Here is a 22,760-nt window from a genome sequence, read left to right on the forward strand (position 1 = left end):
GAGAGGGAGGGACAGGAAGAACTTGGAAGGTGCTTTGTGGGGATAAAAGGAAGCCAACTCCACCTCCTTTCTGTCTGTTGGGTCTGGGGGAGTGAGTCCAGTGGAGACCACCATGGGAGAGGGCAGCAGGAGAAGCTGAGTCAAAATTTTGAAGCCAGGTTTCTGTTATGGAGAGTATGTTAAAGCCATGAGAGGTGAAGAGGTCATCTACAGATGTTAGCTCGTTACAGATGAAGCGGGCGTTCCAAAGAGTGCATGAGATTGGTGGGCTGCTTTGAGGAAGCAGGGGGATAAAAATTAAACTGAGTGGATTGCGGTGGTTGCCAGAGGAGGAGGGGTATTGGATATGTGGCTTGCAGTTGGAAAATGGCGGACCAGGATTAGGAGAAATATCACCTGAGACTAGGAGAAGAAGGAGGGGGAGGAAGGCAAGATGGGAGTGGGATGTGCATGAGCGCACGTGTCTAGTGGCCCTGGTGTTTATGTCAGCATGTGGGTGCAGCAAATGCAGGAGATGATGGGTGCCATAGTAGGGAGAGGGTAGGAGTGAGGGTGATATGTGCATGCTGCAGGGAAGAGGGGTAGAGTAAAGATAATTTGAGGATAGAAGACACCAATGTGAGAACGAAGAGAATAAGGAGGATGTTAGTGGATAGAAAGTGGGAAACTGACTTTATATAAAATAAATGTCAAAAGCTGGTTTGCTTATTGTCTTGCAGAGTGGAGCAGAGTTCTTGTATCTTCATCCAGCTTTAGTTAAACTGCGTCGCTGAAACTGCGCATCACTCAGGACAGAGCCATGATGTCTGCGCCTTGCCCCTGTCTGTGCCACCCCATAAGCTGCTTTAAATTTATAGGGAGACTAAGCAAGCATGCATTTCTCATTTGGTCATTATTGGGTCTGATTTGAGACACCTGAATATGGGGAGGAGATGGCCAATAGCAGACCAGCTACAGACACAGGCTAGGGTCGTAAAGCTAATTACCTCTCTTGATCACTCAAGCCAAATGGGATTGAGAATCAATCACCAGTAATATTGCTATTGCAGTGTGTTTGTTATAGAGCTAGCATTAAATATAGAAGTTTAAAGATATGGCAGCATTTCCAAAAATGTTACAGCAAAGTCAGTTCAGCAAAGATGTACAGATGAATAGGAGACATTTACCAAAAATATTACAGCAAAGTCAGTTCAGCAGAGATGTACAGATGGATAGGAGATATTTACCAAAAATGTTACAGCAAAGTCAGTTCAGCAGAGATGTACAGATGGATAGGAGAAATTTACCTGTAAAAGAACAGAGAAGACATGATCAGAATTGATAACTGCTATCCAAGAAAGAAGCAAAATTTCTAGTTCCAGAAGCGGCTAAAACCCCAATTATTTTTTATGTCCCTAAGATTCATAAAAACCAAGAAAAACGATCGGGCAGACCCATAATAAGTGGCATAGACTCCCTATTCTCCAGGCTAGGGGAATACTTAGACACTTTTCTACAGCCACTTGTACCAGAGGGTAAATCCTATCTGAAGCATAGCAAACAACTAATCTTAGAGTTGAAAAACATGGAGATAACAGATGAGGATTTTTTAGTAACAATCAATGTCAACTCACTCTATACCAACATTATACAAGAGGATGGTATTAGCAGTGTAGAATGGGCTTTGAAGACCCAAACACAGCTAAAACAAGCTCAGATCAACTATATTTTAGAAGGCTTAAGGATATCAATGAGCCACAACTTCTTTTGGTACAAGGGAGAATATTACACGCAAACTAAGGGAGTAGCTATGGGGGCCAAATATGCCCCCAGCGTCGCAAACCTGTTTCTTAATATATGGGAGGGGGAACAAATTTATGGCGTGAGAAGAGAAAATCTAAAATTGTACAAACGGTAAATTGATGACATCATTATTATATGGAGAGGCACAGAAAATGATTTGAAGAGTTTCCTTGAAGAAATAAATCACAATATGTATGGTATTACCTTCACAGAAGTATGGGACAAACAAAGCATTGATTATATGGACCTCCAAATTTTTAAGGCAGGAGGGGAATTACACACCAGAACTTTTTTCAAGAAGACAGATCGCAACGGATACATTCCCACTAATAGCTGTCATCACCCCAAATGGGTAGAAAATGTACCAAAAGGCCAACTTATGCGCATCCGACGCAATTGCAGTACCCTCAAAGACTATGATTACTAGGGATGAGCTTCGTGTTCGAGTCGAACCCATGTTCGACTCGAACATCGTCTGTTCGCCCGTTCGCTGAATTGCGAACGATATGGGCCGTTCGCGCCAAATTCGTGTGGCGCGTCACGGCCCATAATTCACTGCGGCATCGCAGTGCATTGCTGGCTGATGATTCGCCAAGCATGCACTATGACCCGCATGCTTGGCCAATCACAGCGCCGTCTGAACAGAGAGCCGTAATTGGCCAAAGCCAAGGAGGCTTTGGCCAATTATGGCTCAGGGGATTTAGCACACGCCCCACACTATATAAGGCCGCCTGCACGGCGGCCCTGTGTAGTGTGTGTTCCGGCGTTCATAGATAGAGAGAGAGACAGACAGACAGTGTCATTTGATTTGAGTTAGATAGATTAGGCAGAACAGTCAGTCAGTTAGCTGCATATATATATATACACTGTATTCAGTTTAGCTAGATCCGTTCCTGTTATCTTCTTACTGACAGGCAGGCTTGTCTTGTTACAGTATTTACAGCTACCTGAAGAAAATTGCTGGTGTTCTTTTGATCCTATTAGTACCACAGTCAGGCAGCTAGACTATTTACAGTTAGTGCAGTGCGTCCTGCTCACAGTGTTCAGCTAAACCTACAAGTTAGCGTAGTGAGACCTCTGCACAGTGTTCATCTAAAGCTACAAGTTAGTGCAGTGCGTCCTGCTCACAGTGTTCAGCTAGATCCGTTCCTGTTATCTTCTTACTGACAGGCAGGCTTGTCTTGTTACAGTATTTACAGCTACCTGAAGAAAATTGCTGGTGTTCTTTTGATCCTATTAGTACCACAGTCAGGCAGCTAGACTATTTACAGTTAGTGCAGTGCGTCCTGCTCACAGTGTTCAGCTAAAACTACAAGTTAGTGGGGTGCGTCCTGCTCACAGTGTTCAGCTAAACCTACAAGTTAGTGGGGTGCGTCCTGCTCACAGTGTTCAGCTAAACCTACAAGTTAGTGTGGTGCGTCCACCTCACAGTGTTCAGCTAAACCTGCAAGTTAGTGCGGTGCGTCCTGCTCACAGTGTTCAGCTAAAACTACAAGTTAGTGCGGTGCGTCCACCTCACAGTGTTCAGCTAAAACTACAAGTTAGTGCGGTGCGTCCACCTCACAGTGTTCAGCTAAACCTACAAGTTAGTGTAGTGAGACCTCTGCACAGTGTTCATCTAAAGCTACAAGTTAGTGTGGTGCGTCCACCTCACAGTGTTCAGCTAAACCTACAAGTTAGTGCGGTGCGTCCTGCTCACAGTGTTCAGCTAAAACTACAAGTTAGTGCAGTGCGTCCTGCTCACAGTGTTCAGCTAAAACTACAAGTTAGTGTGGTGCGTCCACCTCACAGTGTTCAGCTAAACCTAGAAGTTAGTGTGATGCATCCTGCTCACAGTGTTCAGCTAAAACTACAAGTTAGTGCTGTGCGTCCTGCTCACAGTGTTCAGCTAAACCTACAAGTTAGTGTAGTGAGACCTCTGCACAGTGTTCATCTAAAGCTACAAGTTAGTGCAGTGCGTCCTGCTCACAGTGTTCAGCTAAAACTACAAGTTAGTGTGGTGCGTCCACCTCACAGTGTTCAGCTAAACCTAGAAGTTAGTGCGGTGCATCCTGCTCACAGTGTTCAGCTAAAACTACAAGTTAGTGTGGTGCGTCCACCTCACAGTGTTCAGCTAAACCTACAAGTTAGTGCGGTGCGTCCACCTCACAGTGTTCAGCTAAACCTAGAAGTTAGTGCAGTGCGTCCTACTCACAGTGTTCAGCTAAAACTACAAGTTAGTGTAGTGAGACCTCTGCACAGTGTTCATCTAAATCTACAAGTTAGTGCAGTGCATCCTGCTCACAGTGTTCAGCTAGATCCGTTCCTGTTATCTTCTTACTGACAGGCAGGCTTGTCTTGTTACAGTATTTACAGCTACCTGAAGAAAATTGCTGGTGTTCTTTTGATCCTATTAGTACCACAGTCAGGCAGCTAGACTATTTACAGTTAGTGCAGTGCGTCCTGCTCACAGTGTTCAGCTAAAACTACAAGTTAGTGGGGTGCGTCCTGCTCACAGTGTTCAGCTAAACCTACAAGTTAGTGGGGTGCGTCCACCTCACAGTGTTCAGCTAAACCTACAAGTTAGTGCGGTGCGTCCTGCTCACAGTGTTCAGCTAAAACTACAAGTTAGTGCTGTGCGTCCTGCTCACAGTGTTCAGCTAAAACTACAAGTTAGTGCGGTGCGTCCACCTCACAGTGTTCAGCTAAAACTACAAGTTAGTGGGGTGCGTTCTGCTCACAGTGTTCAGCTAAACCTACAAGTTAGTGGGGTGCGTCCACCTCACAGTGTTCAGCTAAACCTACAAGTTAGTGCGGTGCGTCCTGCTCACAGTGTTCAGCTAAAACTACAAGTTAGTGCTGTCGGTCCTGCTCACAGTGTTCAGCTAAAACTACAAGTTAGTGCGGTGCGTCCACCTCACAGTGTTCAGCTAAACCTACAAGTTAGTGCGGTGAGTCCTGTTCACAGTGTTCAGCTAAAACTAAAAGTTAGTGTGGTGCGTCCTCCTCACAGTGTCCAGCTAAACCTACAAGTTATTTTTTTGCGAGCTCTGCACAGTGTTCAGCTAAAGCTACCTGTAGAAGGTTGGTGGTGTTCTCATACTACAGGCAGGCAGCTGATTTTGCTAGCTGCAGTATCAGAACACACATATATATATATATATATATATATATATATATATATATATATATATATATATCCCAGCTTATTGCAGCTACAGGCCATTAGTATGTCTGGAAGGCCAAGAAGGAGAGGCAGACAGTCACAAGCCAATAAGAGAGGGCAAGCAGGCTCTGTGTCTAGTGCTGGTTGTGGAGACGGTGCATCCTCATCAGCACGTGGCCGTGGGACACGCTTGGCCTTTTTTTCGGCAGCTGGCCGTGTTGAGCCGCAACATGCGGAAGACTTGGTCGAGTGGATGACCAAGCCGTCCTCATCCTCTCTCACCCATGCCCAGGGTACTTTGTCTGGCAAAGCAGCGGCCTCTTCCCTTGGCTCAATGTCATCAGTGACTCCTTCCCTAGCCCCACCATGTCCTCCTGAGGAGTCCCTCAAACTGTTTGACCACAGTGGTGGGTACATGCTCCAGGAGGATGCCCAGCGTTTGGAAGGCTCTGATGATGATACTGAGCTCGATGAAGGCAGTAACGTGAGCACAGACAGAGGGGGTGCCCAAGAAGGACAGCAATCTGGCAGTCATGCTCCCCCTGCTGCAGCATACTGCCAGCTTTGCTCCAGTGATGAGGAGGGAGGGGATGATGAGGTCACTGACTCAACGTGGGTGCCTGATAGGAGAGAGGAGGAGGAGGAGGAGGCGGCACATCACCAACGAGGCAGGATGCCCTCCAGGGGCCAGCCTAAGGGCAGCACCTTGACTGCATCACACCCCAAAGCTCCACATGTGCAGGACGCTGCAGTCTCTGCGCATTATTCAAAAAGTTCTTTGGTGTGGGCCTTTTTTGAGACGAGTGCATCAGATCGCACAGCTGCTATTTTCAACATATGTCTCAAGCGTATCTCGCGTGGCCAAAACATCTCCCGCTTGGGTACCACATGCTTGACCAGACATATGTTGACCTGCCATGCAGTTCATTGGCAAGCGTATCTAAAAGACCCACACCAAAGAACAAAGAGGACCTCTTCTTGCTCCTCATCAGCTGAGATCTCCAACCCCACTATACCTTCAGTCCTCTCTGAGACCTGCACTGAGAGGAATGAAGGTGTAGAATTAGGTGTGTCACAGCCAAGTACTTGTGGGCAATCTGCTTCTGGCAATCTGGACAACATTTTAAGAAACTTACTTCCAAATAAACTCTCTTTCATTTACAGAAGAGCTCCTGCTCTAAGAAATAGGTTGGTACACAATGCACTAGATCCCCCTAAACAAATCAAGATTTCCAAAGATCTAAATGGATTTTTTAAATGTGGAAAGTGTCTTCTCTGCAGAAAAGCAAAAAAATGGAACGAAAGAAGGTGGCTTTTAGATCTCTTACTACAGGGAAAGAATACAAAATAAAGGAGTTAATAACGTGCACCAGTACACATGTCACATATGTTCTGGAATGCCCTTGCCACAAGCAATATGTGGGCAGAACTACCAGACCCTTATTTGTCAGAATTAGGGAACACATAAACAATATCAAAAAAGGCTTTACAAAACATGGTGTATCCAGACACTTTAAAGAGTGCCACAATGAAGACCCATCTGGTCTCATTTTTTATGGTATAGACAAGATAAAGGGACATTGGAGAGGAGATACTAAAAGAATAAAAATCTCCCAAAACGAGACCAAATGAATCTTTACTTTAGAAACCCTTTAGCCTAAAGGCCTGAACGTTGATAAAGATTTAAACTGCTTCCTCACCAACTTCTTTATCTCCTTTTGTCGAAGTTTTTACTATAAAGGGTTCCCACATCAACTATGGTCTTCATCATATGTTTTTATAGCATTTCTGTATGCATGTGATACATCTGACATACATTTCTCAGCAATTTTAGCTATTTGCGGCCTTATGCAATTTACGGCGTTTTTTTGCAATTTTTGCTATTTTTGCACTTTTGCCGCAATTACACCCCCTTCTTTTTTCCTATTTCTCATGACCTATTGATGTTACTACACTATACATCACTTCCACCTTTAATCTAAAATGCCTCTAGTATAACGCCATTACACTATTTTTAAATGATGAAGGCATTTTTGTATGTATAAATGCACATTACATACTTTTTTAGCATTTTTAGCAACTTTTTTGCATTTTGCGACTTTATGCGACTTGCTGCAATTTTCTGCATTTTTTTGCATTTTTTGCATGATGAAGGCATGTATAAATGCACTTTACATACTTTTTAGCAATTTTCTAGCAACTTGCGACTTTATGCGACTTGCTGCGATTTTTTTGCAATTTTTTTGCATTTTTTATCGCAATAATACCCTCTTTTCTCTTATGTCCACCTTCAGATGTCACTATACATCCTCTAACATCATTTTTTTACCTCTAGTCCAGCACAATACCATAATGCAATTATATTTCTTACCCATTTTTTAACTTAAATTTATTGTGTATTATGATATGTATTTTGGTATTATGCGGTGTGTCCGTTACAACTTGGAGTTAAGTAGTCCTTTTAAAATTATCCCTCGTCATGTTGCTGAGTAATGTTGTCTATTGGCATTTTAAATCACACTACTAGCAATAGCATCCGCCATGTCGAAGCCTGGACTAACCAAAAATGGCCACGGTCACATGGCTATCAATTTAGGACACACCTCATACCATATAAAAACCCGATGGTGTAGCAGGATGGCACCGCTCCAGATGACGTCCCATTGACGAAACACGTAGGGTGGGACTATACAGCGTCATTGCATCACTTCCGGTTTCAAGCCATGGAGCGCAGATCACTCCAGTTTCCTGTTTTTAAATACTGTTTTCGCTTTTAATGATTTTTAATAAATGTGAGTACCCCTCAGTATTATTAATAAATGTTTGGATATTTGTATGGTATTACACTATGGAGTCTCTTTCCTCTCTACATGTGGGTAACATCTAAGAGGTTAACAGTGAGGAGACCACTTACATCGCAGACAAGGAGGCACTTGGAGAACACAGGACAGGAAGTTTCCTCCCACTCCACAGGCTGCACAGTGGCTCATACTGTGAAGGTGAAATACCTCCTTGTGGGGTGAATAATAGCGGTGAGTGTGTTTCTTATGAGGCACCGTTTTCCAAGAAGCACAGAACAATTTGAAGGAGCACATTTGTCAGAACAAAGGGGGAAAAAGGAGAAAAGGGGGGTAGAACCCCTGATCGAACTTTTAAGGCACAGCAAATCAAAGAAAGAAAAAAAAAATTCATATACGAAGTAACAATACAGTAAATATTATTAAATACAAATGTATAAATGACAAAGACATTGACAAACAATCTAAAAAGAATCTATGTGAAAGATATACGAGATGTAAACCCCTGTACGTCAACGCGTTTCGTTTTAAAGAACTTCCTCAGGACACATCCACGTTTCAGGAAATACAGAAAAAAAGGGTCTTACTAGCTAAAATGAGAAACAAAAAACACATGAGCATATAATACCATATAAAAACTGATGAGGTACACTGACCATTATACACAGGGCAAATCCTGTTTAAATTTAAAGTTACCTCGAAGGAGGCTTTCATAGACTTAAATAATTAGAAAAAACTCTGTAGTTCATATTTCCACTGCAAAGTGCAGATTATTTTATCATAAAAGCAATCGTCAGCTAGAAGAGAGAAAAAAAATGTATGAGATAAAGAAAAACATCATAAAGAGCGCCACATGAGTAAAAAAGAATAATATATACCTGTTGCCGTGTATTTCTAAATTCTGGGTTCATTCCCAGTAAAGGAGAGGATAGGGGGTTTGCTTATTGGCCATAAAGGTGAACATTCACTTCACTAAAGCTCCACCAATCCTTATGGGGCGTCAGAAAAGCCCACATGGGATATCCATCTAGTCGTCCATGTGGGATTGTATAGCGACAGTGGAGGAGCCTAAAGAGGTATTGAAAAACATGTCTGCAATAAGAATACTCGCTACATCCATCTGGCAGTGACAGCAGTAACAGTAAACTGTGGCAACACCAGAGTACTTACTGCTAATTAGGTAGGGTTTCCATCTCCTGGAGAGCACAGAGACGCTAATGGGCTGAGGGTCAAGCAGCAAATAGCGTTATTTTGGCGCCAAAAAGAGGGGCTCCAATACAGACCTGCAATCCCGCCAAAGGAAGGGGCGGGAACCTTGTCCGAATTGGCGCCAAAATGAGCATACCAGGATAACCCGGGTATGGTCCGTAGTCCAGTGCGCAGGAAGGAGGGAGGCGGAGCCAAATGCATCATCCAGCATATGTATGCAACCCAAGAAGGGAGGAAGTTCTTTAAACTAAACGTGTTGACGCAACGGGGTTTACATCACGTATATCTTTCACATAGATGCTTTTTAGATTGTTTGTCAATGTCTTTGTCATTTATACATTTGTATTTAATAAAATTTACTGTATTGTTACTTCATATATGAAAAATTTTTTTTTTCTTTCTTTGATTTGCTGTGCCTTAAAAGTTTGATCAGGGGTTCTTTGAACTACCCCCCTTTTCTTCTTTTTCCCCCTTTGTTCTGACCATTCAATTATACGGACGTGGCAATAGCAGTGTTTTTTCCCTTCTCTATATTATGTTTTGAAGGAGCACATTGTCACTTTATTGGACTTTTTTATACACCAGGATTTAAGGACGGTATATGCATATTTCTGAACCCAGTTTCACAGCAACAATATACACCAGTCATATATGTTGTTTTTTTTGCACAGAAATGTCACTTTGAATTGCAGGTTTTGCACAGGATTGTGTTTATTTTATTTTATTTTCGTTTGAACATAACAATATGCATTATATATAAGCGGTTAGGAAGTTTACACAGCAGGATTTTTTTATGGATTTTTGTGAATATACAAATATTTATTTTCTGCACTTTTATTGTCATTTTTTGCACTAAATGCACCTGTGACACACACCCCTCAAATATTTAGAGGTTGTAGGTCACCTCTTAATAAGAGCCACGCCATACCTTTCCCCTCTTTTTTCACTTTCCAGACCCTCCTCCTGGCTGAGCTCATCCTGTGTATAAAAAAAGGGACATAGTTTTAGTTTTTGGTTCATCAATCACACACAATTTTCAGCTCATGACTTGCAAATTCAATGTTAATACATATAAAAGACTATCATTCTGACCCCCAATTGATATGTATACATCATTTTTGGTTAAAATCCTTAATAGGTAATCAATTATAACATCTAATTAACATAATTAATATTACGACAATAAATATGTTGAAAAATAATATACCTGGCTCCAGCTGGGCGCATCCGCTTCTTCCAGGATGGAAGGCCCAGGTTGTTCCTCGTCAGCCTCTGCTGGGGTGGAGGGAAGGGTGGAGGGAAGGTTGGAGGGAAGGGTGGAGGGAAGGGTTGAAAGATACTCCTTGGCTTCAGTCTGGTCGTCCAGAAACCACAGTTTGGTGTAGTACCACAGCTTGGGTATATATACGTCATCTGCTGATGCTCCTGATCTCAGGGAAGCCATGATCTTATTATGTTCCTTCTTATACATGTTCCTCAAGATCCCAATTTTACTTTCCAAAAACTTCATGTTTGCATCTGGAATCCAAGTCTTCACAAATCCCAGAAGTTTCTCCAGCGTTGCCTTCCTTACTTTATTTATTGTTTATTGTAATATAAACTGTGTTTGACCTCCTACAGATTCCTCATCTCCCTGTACTTGTCAATAAAACTGGACATAAATTCTGGGTCCTTAAACGTATTCATTTTTTCTGTAAGACAATACACAAGACAAAAGCACTAATGTCAACCTAAACTCTCATAATCTTATCCCAATATAGGCCTCAATCTTTAAGCAGTATAGGCCACTGATGTTCCAAAGTTTAAAAATGTTACCTTTGTTATAGCACGGTTGTCCTCATTCCTCAGCACAGCGAACGTACGTACGACACACGTGTGTACTTTATATACACTGCGCATGCGTCGCCCGCCCCTGACATTCTTTCTAGTGTATCCCCCACCCCTTCTCTTCGGCGCGCAGTAGGAGCGACATGGCAGAGATAGAGCAGGTGTCTGTTATTAGTAATTCCAGTAACGAGGAGAAAAGCCCGGAGCCAGAAACGTCCTGATCCTGGAGGAGATTTAGGGCCTCAAATATGTCCTTTGTAGAGATGATGGAGATGGACATCTTGAGGACGACCGACTATGATGGGAAGAATGGACCGTACCTAAACCCTAATGTGAGAAAGGCCAAGATCATGGCGAAAGTTGTGAAGAGTCTGCAGAAGAATTTTGGGGTACGAAGATCAAAGGACCAATTGAGGAAATGCTGGTCAGACCTGAAACTGAGGGAGCACGATCAGTATAGAAGGATCAAGAAAGTGCTTCGAAAAAGTAAGTACTTATCGTGTGTTATTATTATTATTATCATTACTTCCATGCTGCGCCATGTGATTTTCTTTACTGTAGGACATTTTTAAATGGCAAGTTTCACGTTATTGAGCGCAGTAATCGTTCATTGTAAACATCGTTCGCTCATTAAATACGATGTTTTGGGCAGATACATGCTAAATACATTTGGTCATGTCTAAAATAGTCTGTGTGTTAAAGTATACCTTTTTTTCTTTCTCATAGGGAAACAAAGCCTTGGAGGACACCACTCTACAGAAGGCACCAGGAACCCCCCACCTGACAAAGAAGGGGAACTCCAAAAAACACCACACCCTGAGGATCTGGAGAAAGGAGAGGTGGAGGAACTTGGCGAACTTGTCACCACAACAGGTGAGTGTCTGACACCCCAGCTTCAGGTAATATATGTATGCCTGCATATTTATAATACATGTTTTTTCCAAATTTTAAGGTGATTTGCTAGTTGTAGAACAGCAAGCTGAACATTTCACAAGTGACAGCGCCCAAAGGCTCATCCACGATATGACATGGAATCATGAAATTGACATCACAAGAAATAAACTAAATTTAATGGAGCAACAAATGAAGAACATGATCGATGTGTTGGGGAGAATTTAAAAATTCTTAAAAATGAAATCATTTTTTTAGAATTGTTTTTGCAAAACTATTTTTTGATAATTCTTTAAAGCCAAATTTTAACGATGCACACAGTGTGTCAACATGTGCTATCTGCCATCAGGGGAGATCAATATATGTGTTTTGTGGGGGCAACCCCTTCCTCACAAATGAAGTAGGTGAGAGGAAGGGGTTGCACCCCAAAACGTGTCCATTGATCCCCCATGATGGGAGATAGCACATGTTGACATTAGGGATGGGATCAAGAGGGAAATACCCATTTTGAATCCCAATTTGTGTGCATCTTCAAAATTTACGGGGGTGACATCACCCCATCTGATGATGGCAATATCAAGACACTTTGGACACTAAAATGTCTGATATTGCCTTCTGTTTTTCTACGTTGAACTTTGTAAGTTCCAGAGTTTTGTATGTTATGTTATTAAACATGCCTATTTATAACCATAAAAAAAACAACTAAAAACAAAAATAAAAATAAATGTTGTCAACCAAAATTTTCTAACGCACATGTGTGAATGTGCACACAGTAAAAACTTTGAAAATCAACAATGTGTGGCTTCTTCTTTCAATGCTCAATACCAGTTTTTTAAGTAATTTTGTGTTTACAGTGACAATGGGGCTTATTTACTAAAGGAGAATCCACTTGGCACTACAAGTGCACTAGGAGAACCTAGGATACGGCCAAAAACAAACACAAGCAATAAAGAAAATTAGAGAATTTACCAGATTTTGTTTTGTTTTTGTTATTAAAAGTTTAACACATTTTCTGGCATAGCAATGGCCCCCCTACCTGTAAAATCACATATTTCTCCCGAACGTCACATGCGCTTTGGGGGGCCAAGCTAGTATGGCCAGTATCCAGGCCCGTCAGAGGATTCTCTGTAATAAGTTCGGCCTCAGGCCCAACTGAGGCAATAGCATTTGTAGAATTTTTTCTTAAAAAATTGTGCAGGATGCAGCATGATAGGACGATATGATTGAGTTTGTAGTCTGCCATATGGATTGCTGTCAGAAACAGGCAGAATCGGCTGACCATTATCCCAAAGGCATTCTCAACAACTCTTCTCGCTCTGGCCAGCCGGTAGTTAAAAACCCTGCTCTCTGGGGTGAGGGTCCTTTGGGGAAAGGGCCTCATCAGGTGCCCACCCAGACCAAAGGCTTCATCTGCAATGAAGACAAAGTTCTTCCATGTTATCCGCATCAGGTGGCAATCCCAGGCCACCACTCTGGAGATGCTGGTAGAACTCCGTCTGGGCGAAGACTCCTCCATCCGACATACGGCCATTCTTCCCCACGTCTACATACAGGAATTCATATTGTGCCGACACCACCGCCATTAACACAATACTATTAAACCCCTTATAGCTAAAATAGTATGACCCCGAATCGGGTGGTGGCAAGATGTGGACGTGCTTCCCATCTATAGCCTCTCCACAGTTGGGAAAGTCCCAATGGGTGGCAAAATGGGATGCCACAGTCTGCCATTCCTGTGGTGTTGAAGGAAACTGGGGGGTCAAACAAGAAAAAAATATAAGTACTTTTGCACATAACATTGCAAGCAGATTACACAAAAAACATTCTTGTCCAACATCAGTATAACATTTATTTTAAGTATTATTTAAAGACGAAAATATAAGGCCCACTTATCAGATTCCTCACCCCCTCTGATGGCCCATTGATAAAATTTAAGGGGGGGGCTTATAAATTATTTTAAGGACACACATACCATTTGGACACATTTTAAGGGGGGGGCTTATAAATTAATTTAAGGACACACATACCATTTGGACACATTTTAAGGGGGTGTTTAGGGTAAGCACTACAATGGAGCTGACAAAATACATTGTTAAGTGACTAGACTAGGTGTGTATGGGTCCAGGATAGCATGCTGGGGAGGTTAGTGAAGGCAAATATGCATGAAGGACAAAAAAGGAGCATTAAAAGATGCATATTACAATCATGGTAATTAGGGAATGAGGAAAGAAATACAATACATTAGCAAACATGAAATACATAGAATGTGATGTTAAAGGAGAAAACTTACGTTAATATAGTCCTTCTGCAGGACCTGAATGATAACAGAACAGGTCTGTGGGATAATGATCCCCAGAGCCTGGGGGAGATGCCTGTTGAGAACTTGAGGTCCTGCAGGCTTCTCCCAGTCGCCAAGTACCGCAACGTGGTGACTAGCCTCTGCTCCGAAGTGATGGCTTGCCGCGTGCAGGTATCCTGCCTGCTGATATAAGGGGTTAGCAAAGCCAATAAACGGTGAAAAATGGGGTCCGTCATCCTGAGAAAGTTCCTGAAATCATCAGGATTATTCTCCTGGATCACACGAAGCAAAGGCATGTGAGAGAATTGGTCACCCTGGATCAACCAATTCTTGGTCCATGAACTCCTCCCTACCCTGTTCTTGGACTGGGCTTGGGTCAAAGAATGAACCCCAACACCAAGCCCCAGCATAGCACGAACTCTACGACGAGTACGTACCCGCAACATGGCTTCAAAACAGTCGGCTGGTCAGAACAAACTTAACAGAACGCACTGAAGACCAGAAAGGCCTGTGAAGAGCGAGCTGAAAATCAGCAACGAGCGGACAAGAACGCACTGAATAAACAAATGCGAACTGACTACACGCACTGAAAAGCAGATACAAACCCCACAAGCACAAACTAAACGGCAGTTAAACAATCTAAAAAAACACGAGTCTGAAAAGTGCGAATCATCTCTCACCAAACTTCTACTAACACGAGATAAACACGAAATTAGCAGAAGGAGCCCAAAGGGTGGCGCATTGGCTATTGAACGTCCATTTTATAGTTCCGTCGTACGTGGCCTATGTCACTGCGTTCTTGACGGTCGGACTTTGGTATGATTGTGTGTACGCAACACAGTTTCAGCGGAATTCCGTCGGAACTCCGTCGGAAAAACCTTCACAGTATATTCCGATGGCAAAACCGGTCGAGTGTCTCTGTTGACAGGCACAACAACAGGCTCTATAGAGATAAAAGGAATAAAAGACCGAACACTAAAAGAAAAGAATATTTGTGTGATTTTTGTAAAAATATAAATGATAAGAGAAAGTGGGGTGCAACTTACAAATTAGTACCAAATTAGCCTTTAGATGATTTGCAAATAGTATTTTTCTACAATATTGAGCCCTGCTTCACACTGACTGTGGGAAATCATTTAGCTGAACTCGCACGATTTCATTCCCGCATGTCAGTCCCGATTTCAGAGACATCTGTGCAGGTTGCTCCACGAAAAATAGCTGTGCTGCAAAAAAAAATATGTATATATTTAAAAGTGATCACCTTATTGAATATATCATCCAAATGTGATAGGTTCACTGTGAGATAACATCCAAGGTCCTCTTGGTTCCAATGAATTATCAGTGGAACTAATGAACATAAATAGTCCAATCATAAAGTGCATACAGTTAAAAGTTCATATGAATAAAATTATTCTATTGCTGAGGAAAAGATGACCATCAACCAAGAGTGTGTGTGACATGCAACATGATCTTCCGGGAAATAGTGAAGACAGAAAGTTTCCTCCACCTGTAAATACACTGTCCCTTACCGACTCCTTTGATCTCTTATCAGGAGATCATACGGGCGGATGGCTGTCTACCCCAGCCTCAGGTGTAAACTGTAAAGCGGGTCCCACAAGAGCCTCCCCGTCAGGAATCTTCTAAATATTAGATGGGTGCTCATTCCCCATGGAAATATAAACAAGAAGAGCTCCCATAACGTAACATGTTTTAAAATTTTATTAAAGGAAAACTAAAATACACTTACAATGTTGAAGTGAAAACTCGTATAGAGACAAATGCCGGCCGGCTACACACTGCTGCCCGTTGCTTCTGGGATCAGCGAGGTCCGTGGTGACGTCAGCACGCCGCTCCTCCCTACGCCGTTTCGTCACAACTGACGTCTTCCAGGGGCACGGGCGGTGTGCTGACTCACCACCTTTAAACACCATGTAATTTCTCCGGAACGCCCCTTCTGAGCTCAGGGTATTCCGCGGCTGTTATCGCCATTTTGAAAGAGGGCAAACGCTCTTCGCCCTGATGGTTCTGAGTTCAGGATGTCCCGTGGCTGTAATCGCCATATTATAAGAGGGAAAAGCGCCCTTCCCTAACGTAGCTAGGTAGGTTACAGTGATATACCAATGAAGATGTCTTCAATACTCATTAGACCTCACGGACAGCAACCTCAGAACCTTATTAAAAACAGATTAATAGCACACAACCTTCCTCATTATTCCATAAATGGATGATGAAGGTTGATAATCTAAAAATAAAGCGTGAAGGCTACATTAACAATGCTACTCAAAATCATCATAGCGATCGCGAACCAAAAAGGCTAGAAATATCACAATTACCAGTGCAATCAGAATACATACACTGAAAAAAAGGGCGGCGTGCTGACTCACCACCTTTAAACACCATGTAATTTCTCTGGAACGCCCCCTTCTGAACTCAGGGTATTCCGCGGCTGTTATCGCCATTTTGAAAGAGGGCAAACGCCCTTCGCCCTGATGGTTCTGAGTTCAGGATGTCCCACGGCTGTAATCGCCATATTATAAGAGGGAAAAGCGCCCTTCCCTAACGTAGCTAGGTAGGTTACAGTGATATACCAATGAAGATGTCTTCAATACTCATTAGACCTCACGGACAGCAACCTCAGAACCTTATTAAAAACAGATTAATAGCACACAACCTTCCTCATTATTCCATAAATGGATGATAAAGGTTGATAATCTAAAAATAAAGCGTGAAGCCTACATTAACAATGCTACTCAAAATCATCATAGCGATCGTGAACCAAAAAGGCTAGAAATATCACAATTACCAGTGCAATCAGAATACATACACTGAAAAAAAGGGCACTACTTAATTGATAAAGGATCTTGACTAATTACCATCAATATCCCATTCAGATACCTCAGATGCCAGATTTTGATAAAAATAAAAATAAAGAAGGTAAGATGATTCATCCTCCCCCAAAAAATCGCGCCACAATATAAAGTCGCAAACAATCGTTGAGATATGTGCCTAAGTCATACCCACTATACATACTATCTAAAATACCCCTATGGGAGTTACCTTAGTAAGTGATAAACGATAAATAATATTAGTCGTATCAATTGAAAAAGAGATAAATTAAATTGAAAAAAAATTGAAAAAAAATATCATCCCTATGGGCAGGATTCAAGTATATATACTATAAATAATTCTCATATGGGGGAATAAGAGGATAAACCTCAACACTCCTCTTCCCTTAGGTGATTTCCCCCTCAAAGGCCTTCCGTAGGCCTCATATTATTTGTGACTCTCCAAAAAAATTAATGTAATAGTGGTCGACCATGAGCTCAGAATGGGGCCAAAATATGATATCTTAACTGTTGTCAATAAAAGCATTTACATCCGTATCAATGTTAAGACCATGGGGAGTATAGCTTCGGACCCAATGGATCCATGCCATTTCGAGTCTAGATAGTTCTCTAACCAGTGAACCACCCCTCCAGTGCGCACTATACCTATCTATGCCCAAAAAGAGGGTGTTTGCAGGATTACGATTATGATATAAAGCATAATGCTTGGACACAGAATGGAATCGAAAGCCATTTCTGATATTGGTAATGTGTTCTCCCAGGCGGACTTGCATAGGTCTTTTGGTCCTGCCTATATATTGCAGCCCACATGGGCATTGCAGTAAGTACACAACACCCTTTGTACTGCATGTAACAGAGGGCTCTATCTTATGTTCCCTTGATGTACTGTGTGAAATGAAAGATTCAGTTTTTCTTTGTTTACATTTGTTGAGTGAGCAGATCTGACACCTGCGGCACTGATGGTAACCTGAAAGATTCTGGAAAAACGACACCTTTTTAAGCGGTGGATCTACCACATTTGGGGCAATCCTATCCCGAAGAGATGGGACCCCCCTAAACACAATCTGTGGTTTATCAGGTAAAATGGTTTTGATAACTCTATCGTTTTCCAGTAAATGCCAGTGTTTATGAATAATATTTTTAATTTGGCGATGTTGTGTGGAATAGGTGGTAATGAATGGCAGAGAGGGTCCCTTATTGCCCTCCCTAGGGACCTCTTTCAACAGGGAGGCTCTATCAATAGTCTCCACCTGTTCCATTACTCTCATCAAAGAATTTTCCTCTAATCTTCTCGAGATTAAAACAGCCTGCATCCTATAATCACTGATATCTGTGCAATTGCGTCTCATTCTGATAAACTGGCTTTTAGGGATTGACCTAAGCCAGGAGTCATGATGACAACTCCCTACGGGAATAAAGGCATTGCGATCGTTTTTCTTCAAAAACGAGATTGTTTTCAATATATCTCCCTCTTTCGAAATGGTCAGGTCCAGGAAATTAATCCTTTCTTGACTCACCTCATGGGCAAACCTGATCCCCCTATCGTTAACATTGATTAGGGAAAAGAAGTCCTCCAACTGAGAGGTGGATCCATCCCATAGGAAGAGGACGTCATCAATATACCTGGCCCAAAACCTCAAATGAGGGCTTCGGTCCTTATATATGACGTCCTCCTCCCATTTGGCCATAAATAAGTTTGCTAAACTGGGGGCATATTTAGCCCCCATAGCTACACCGCGCTGCTGGCGATAATACTGATGATTGAACCAAAAATAATTATGGCAAGCTGCGTATTCCAGCAGTTCAATGATATATTCCTGTTGTTGTTTAGGTAAGGATGAAAGTTTACTCAAATAATATTTGACTGCAGTTATCCGCAGATGATGTGGGATAATAGTGTACAAGGACGTGACATCTGCCGTCACTAGCAGAGTATTAGCATTAGGAGTTATTGTAGACAGCAGATTGATCACATGCCTAGTGTCCTTCACATATGAAGGGACTTGATGTACCAGTGGTTGAAGGAAGTGGGCTATATACTTGCCCACCCGGGACGTGATGGAATTGATTCTACTCACAATCGGACGTCCCGGGGGGCAAGTAAGACTCTTGTGGATCTTGGGTAAGCAATATAGTATGGGAGCTCTCGGTGCTTTAGGTATCAGGAAAATTTTCTCTTTCTCATTTAGAATGCCCACCCGGAAGCCTTTTTCTACTAAGGGCAATAATATTTTCTTATATTCCCCAACAGGATTACCCAGTAATTGAACATACGTATCCTTATCCCCCACTATATTCTGCATTTCATGTAGGTATCCCTCTCTGTCCAGAACCACAATACGCCCACCTTTATCAGCTGGGTGGATCACTATGTTTTTTTCAATACACAGTGAATCCAAGCCCTTTTCAAGGTTCTTATCCATTCGGGGATTAGGATTTTTTATCCGCTCCAGATCTCTTATGAGGACATCTCTGAATACCCTCAATGAGGGGGCCAGAGTTCCGGGGGGATTGAATGTTGAGGCATTAGATAACCCTGAATGTTGAAATTGCTGTTGGACCACCACACTTTGAGTTGTTTGGTTCATTGCAAAATATCGTTTAAAGTTGACCTTACGTACGAATCTATGGATGTCCATATATGTTTGAAATTTATTTGATTTCTTGGGGGGTGCAAATTTCAAACCCTTACTGAGCAGGGCTGTTTTTGCCTCAGTAAGGGCTCGAGAGCTTAAATTAAAAATCCCATCACCATTACTTCCTTGATTTTTTTTGACTGTGCTCTCCTCCCCCCTCTGGTTCCTCTTTGTTTTCCACGGGTCTTTTGACTCCTTGATTGGGTTTGGGAAAACATCAATTCTCTTGTTGATAATTCCCTTCTGCTGGCCTGTTAGAATATTCTCTGGAGGGTCCTGGTCTTACATGGTCAAAGTCCCGACTATTGTTTTCAAAGACCGGGGGTCCATACTCTATGGGGCCCTCCCTGTCCCTCAAGGGAAAAAACGATTATGTGTATCAACACCATAGTCGTAATTCCGGTCTTCTTCTCTCTCGGAGTATAAACGGTTACCCCATGGTAGGCTTGATCATGCGGTCTACTCAAGCCCTGATTGTAATGTGTTACACCATCAGGGTCCCTCCTATTATGATAATAGTCCCTGCCATAATAATATTGTGGGCCCTGATGATATGGGGGGCCATAATCATAATTTCCCTTCGATCTCTGTGGCGGTGGTTGATTCCCCTCCATAGGTCTTTTAGGGTATCCCCCTCTCACTGGTCCCTTCCCCCTCTGTGGTGACTGGTATGACCCCCGTCTACTTATCCTATCATTTTTGGAATTAATTTGTGATTTTTTGGAAGTTTTCTGTGTTAGATGTGTCATTGGTAAATGCTGTACTACTAGAGGAGTAGCCCCTAAGGCTTCAGCCCCCTGGGTAATGGCCTCCATTCTGGAATCTGAGTGTGCCGCTTGTTCAGCGGACAATTTTTTCTGCCACTCGAAGACCATACTGGCCTGATAGTCTTCATAGTCCCTGTTGTATTTTTTGCGTTTTTTAATTTTTTGTTCCCTTTCCTGTTTGTCCAAGGTTTTGATTAGATTGCTAGTCCTTTCCTTGTATTCCTCACTATCTTTAAATGGGAGAAGATTGTCCGTAGCCTCCCTGGCGGTTTTCCCGAGTGTGGCTCGGGGTTAAAATTCAGTACCATTAGCGGTAACCCCGAGCCACACTCGGGATCGCATTGCAGGATCCTGGGGCGGCGTTACTTACCTTGTCCCCGGGATCCTGCGATGTCCCCCGCAGTGTCCGAGGGCTCCGTCCTCCTCCGAAGCCTCTCCGTGCCAGGCTCCGTTCCCTGCGAGCGGCGCGACACACGGGGGCGGAGCCTGGCGGCAAATTAAAAAAACTGTCAAAATCATAACACATACAGTACTGTAATCTTACAGATTACAGTACTGTATGAAATGATTTCACATCCCTTTTGTCCCCAGTGCTCTGGCCCATGCCCTGCATGCAGTTTTACATGATATACACTGTTCTTTCTGCCTGGAAACTGGAGATTGTCCATAGCAACCAAAAAGTGTCCCTTTACGTCAAAAGTGGCTTTAGACCAGCTAGAAAACAGCGATAATAAATTAGAACACTTGCAGAATTGAGCGATAGTGAATTGTGGGGAAATTTATTTTATTACTATTTTTTTAAATTTTTTTTAATTATTTATTTTTATTTATTATATTATAATTTATGTTTTTGTGTTTCAAACTTTATCATACCCGGGATATCTACTAGACTCTGGTTTGGACAGATTTAAGTGTGTTATTGTTAAGATTTACAGACCTACAATATAAAACGCCAAATTTCCATGCAAAATAATGGTACCGCTTTCAGCACCTAAAATCCGAAATAATCATACCGCCAGGGAGGTTAAGAGTCTTTATCTCTTGATCCAATCTAGCTAGTTTGCTCTTTTTCCTTGATATTAAGAATTGGAGAAAGCTAATCCCGGCATCATTGAAGTACCTGAACCATTCCTCCAACTCTGATTCCCCTTTTTGTGGACATACCTCCCACCTCAAGCTTCTGGGAACCATTTTCAATCCAATATAGGTTTCTAAAAATGCTACATCCCATTGGGTGTGGATTTCTGAGACCATTACATTTTTAAGTCTCATGAATAATCCACCCAAATCTTTATCGCCATCCTTATAGGTTTCGAACACCCCTTCTGTATTGACTATTTTGGATGCTCTGTAGTCGAATATATCCATATTCATACAACAAAGAATTCTCACTCAGGAGAATCAAATTAATGTGTGTAAATTACTACAAAACTCAAGATAATAAGTAAATAATGTGACTGTGAATACACATGTATAAGAGGGATTGCTGCTGTAAACTATATACACATATATACATATATATACATACACACATAGAGCCCACCTAAAAACACATATATTGTGCCTATGTAGATGATGTATCATGACAGTAGGGTGGGAATATAGTTTGTGCAGCATGATGGCAGAGAGTGGCGGAAGTGAATGCGTTGGAGTATGAGGGTGCAGGGATATAGTGGTGCTGGTGGCCAAAAAATGGAAGTGGCAGACAGGAAGACTGATGAAGGATCGCACCTACCTATGAATGAAATGGGAATGTAAAGTAATTGTATTTTCCTTTGCAGAGGTGTTTGGCTGTCAGATGTGCCTGTAGTAAAGATATAAGATGAGCGGGGGAAAAAAGACAGTGGAGTGTGACCTGAAAGGGGGGGGCCCTTCAGGACACTGGTGGGTTAACAGGATAGGAAGGTACAGAGTGGGTGGGAAGACCTTGCGGCTGACCTGTCTCCAAAGGAGTATGTAGAAGTGGCTGCAACCTGTAGAGGTCCTTCGGGGTGGAGAGCCGTATGATCCTGGGAATTGGAGGGGGAGGAGGAGGGAGGAGGTGTTCATGAGGTAGCTGATGCCTAAAAACGATGCGTCTTGCTGCCTAGGGATAGGCAAGTGTTGAGATGCGGTTGTGCTGGAGGGTTCAAACGTCTCTGAGGGGTGGGTCCGAGGGCGGGCTAAGAGTGAGTGTAGCCAATGGGAGGGGGTGGGTGTGGCTTGCCATTGGAACGCATGCCAGTGTGTGAGTGGGCGTGGTCGTGCGTTCCAAGAAGTACTGGCGTGACACCTGTCAGCTCGCAGGGGAGGGAGGGCTGACAGGGAACCTCCCGTGCATGAGCCGAGCCGCCGTAATAGATGGCAGGCTCATGTGGCATCCATCAGCGAGCCCCTATGAAGAGTATGGAGAGGAAGATGGCTCAGAGGAGGGTGGAGGAGTGGTTATAGGCACAGAGGGAATCTGTGCTCAGTGCACTGGCACACATACCATGCAGAACTCAGATGCACATAGTCACACACATACCCACAAAAGTGCTGGCGGCATATGCGTATAAGGGAATTTTAAGAGGCTATTGTT

The sequence above is a fragment of the Aquarana catesbeiana genome, linkage group LG09, assembly GCF_042186555.1.
Source record: "Aquarana catesbeiana isolate 2022-GZ linkage group LG09, ASM4218655v1, whole genome shotgun sequence".
NCBI classification, from domain to species: Eukaryota; Metazoa; Chordata; class Amphibia; order Anura; family Ranidae; genus Aquarana; species Aquarana catesbeiana.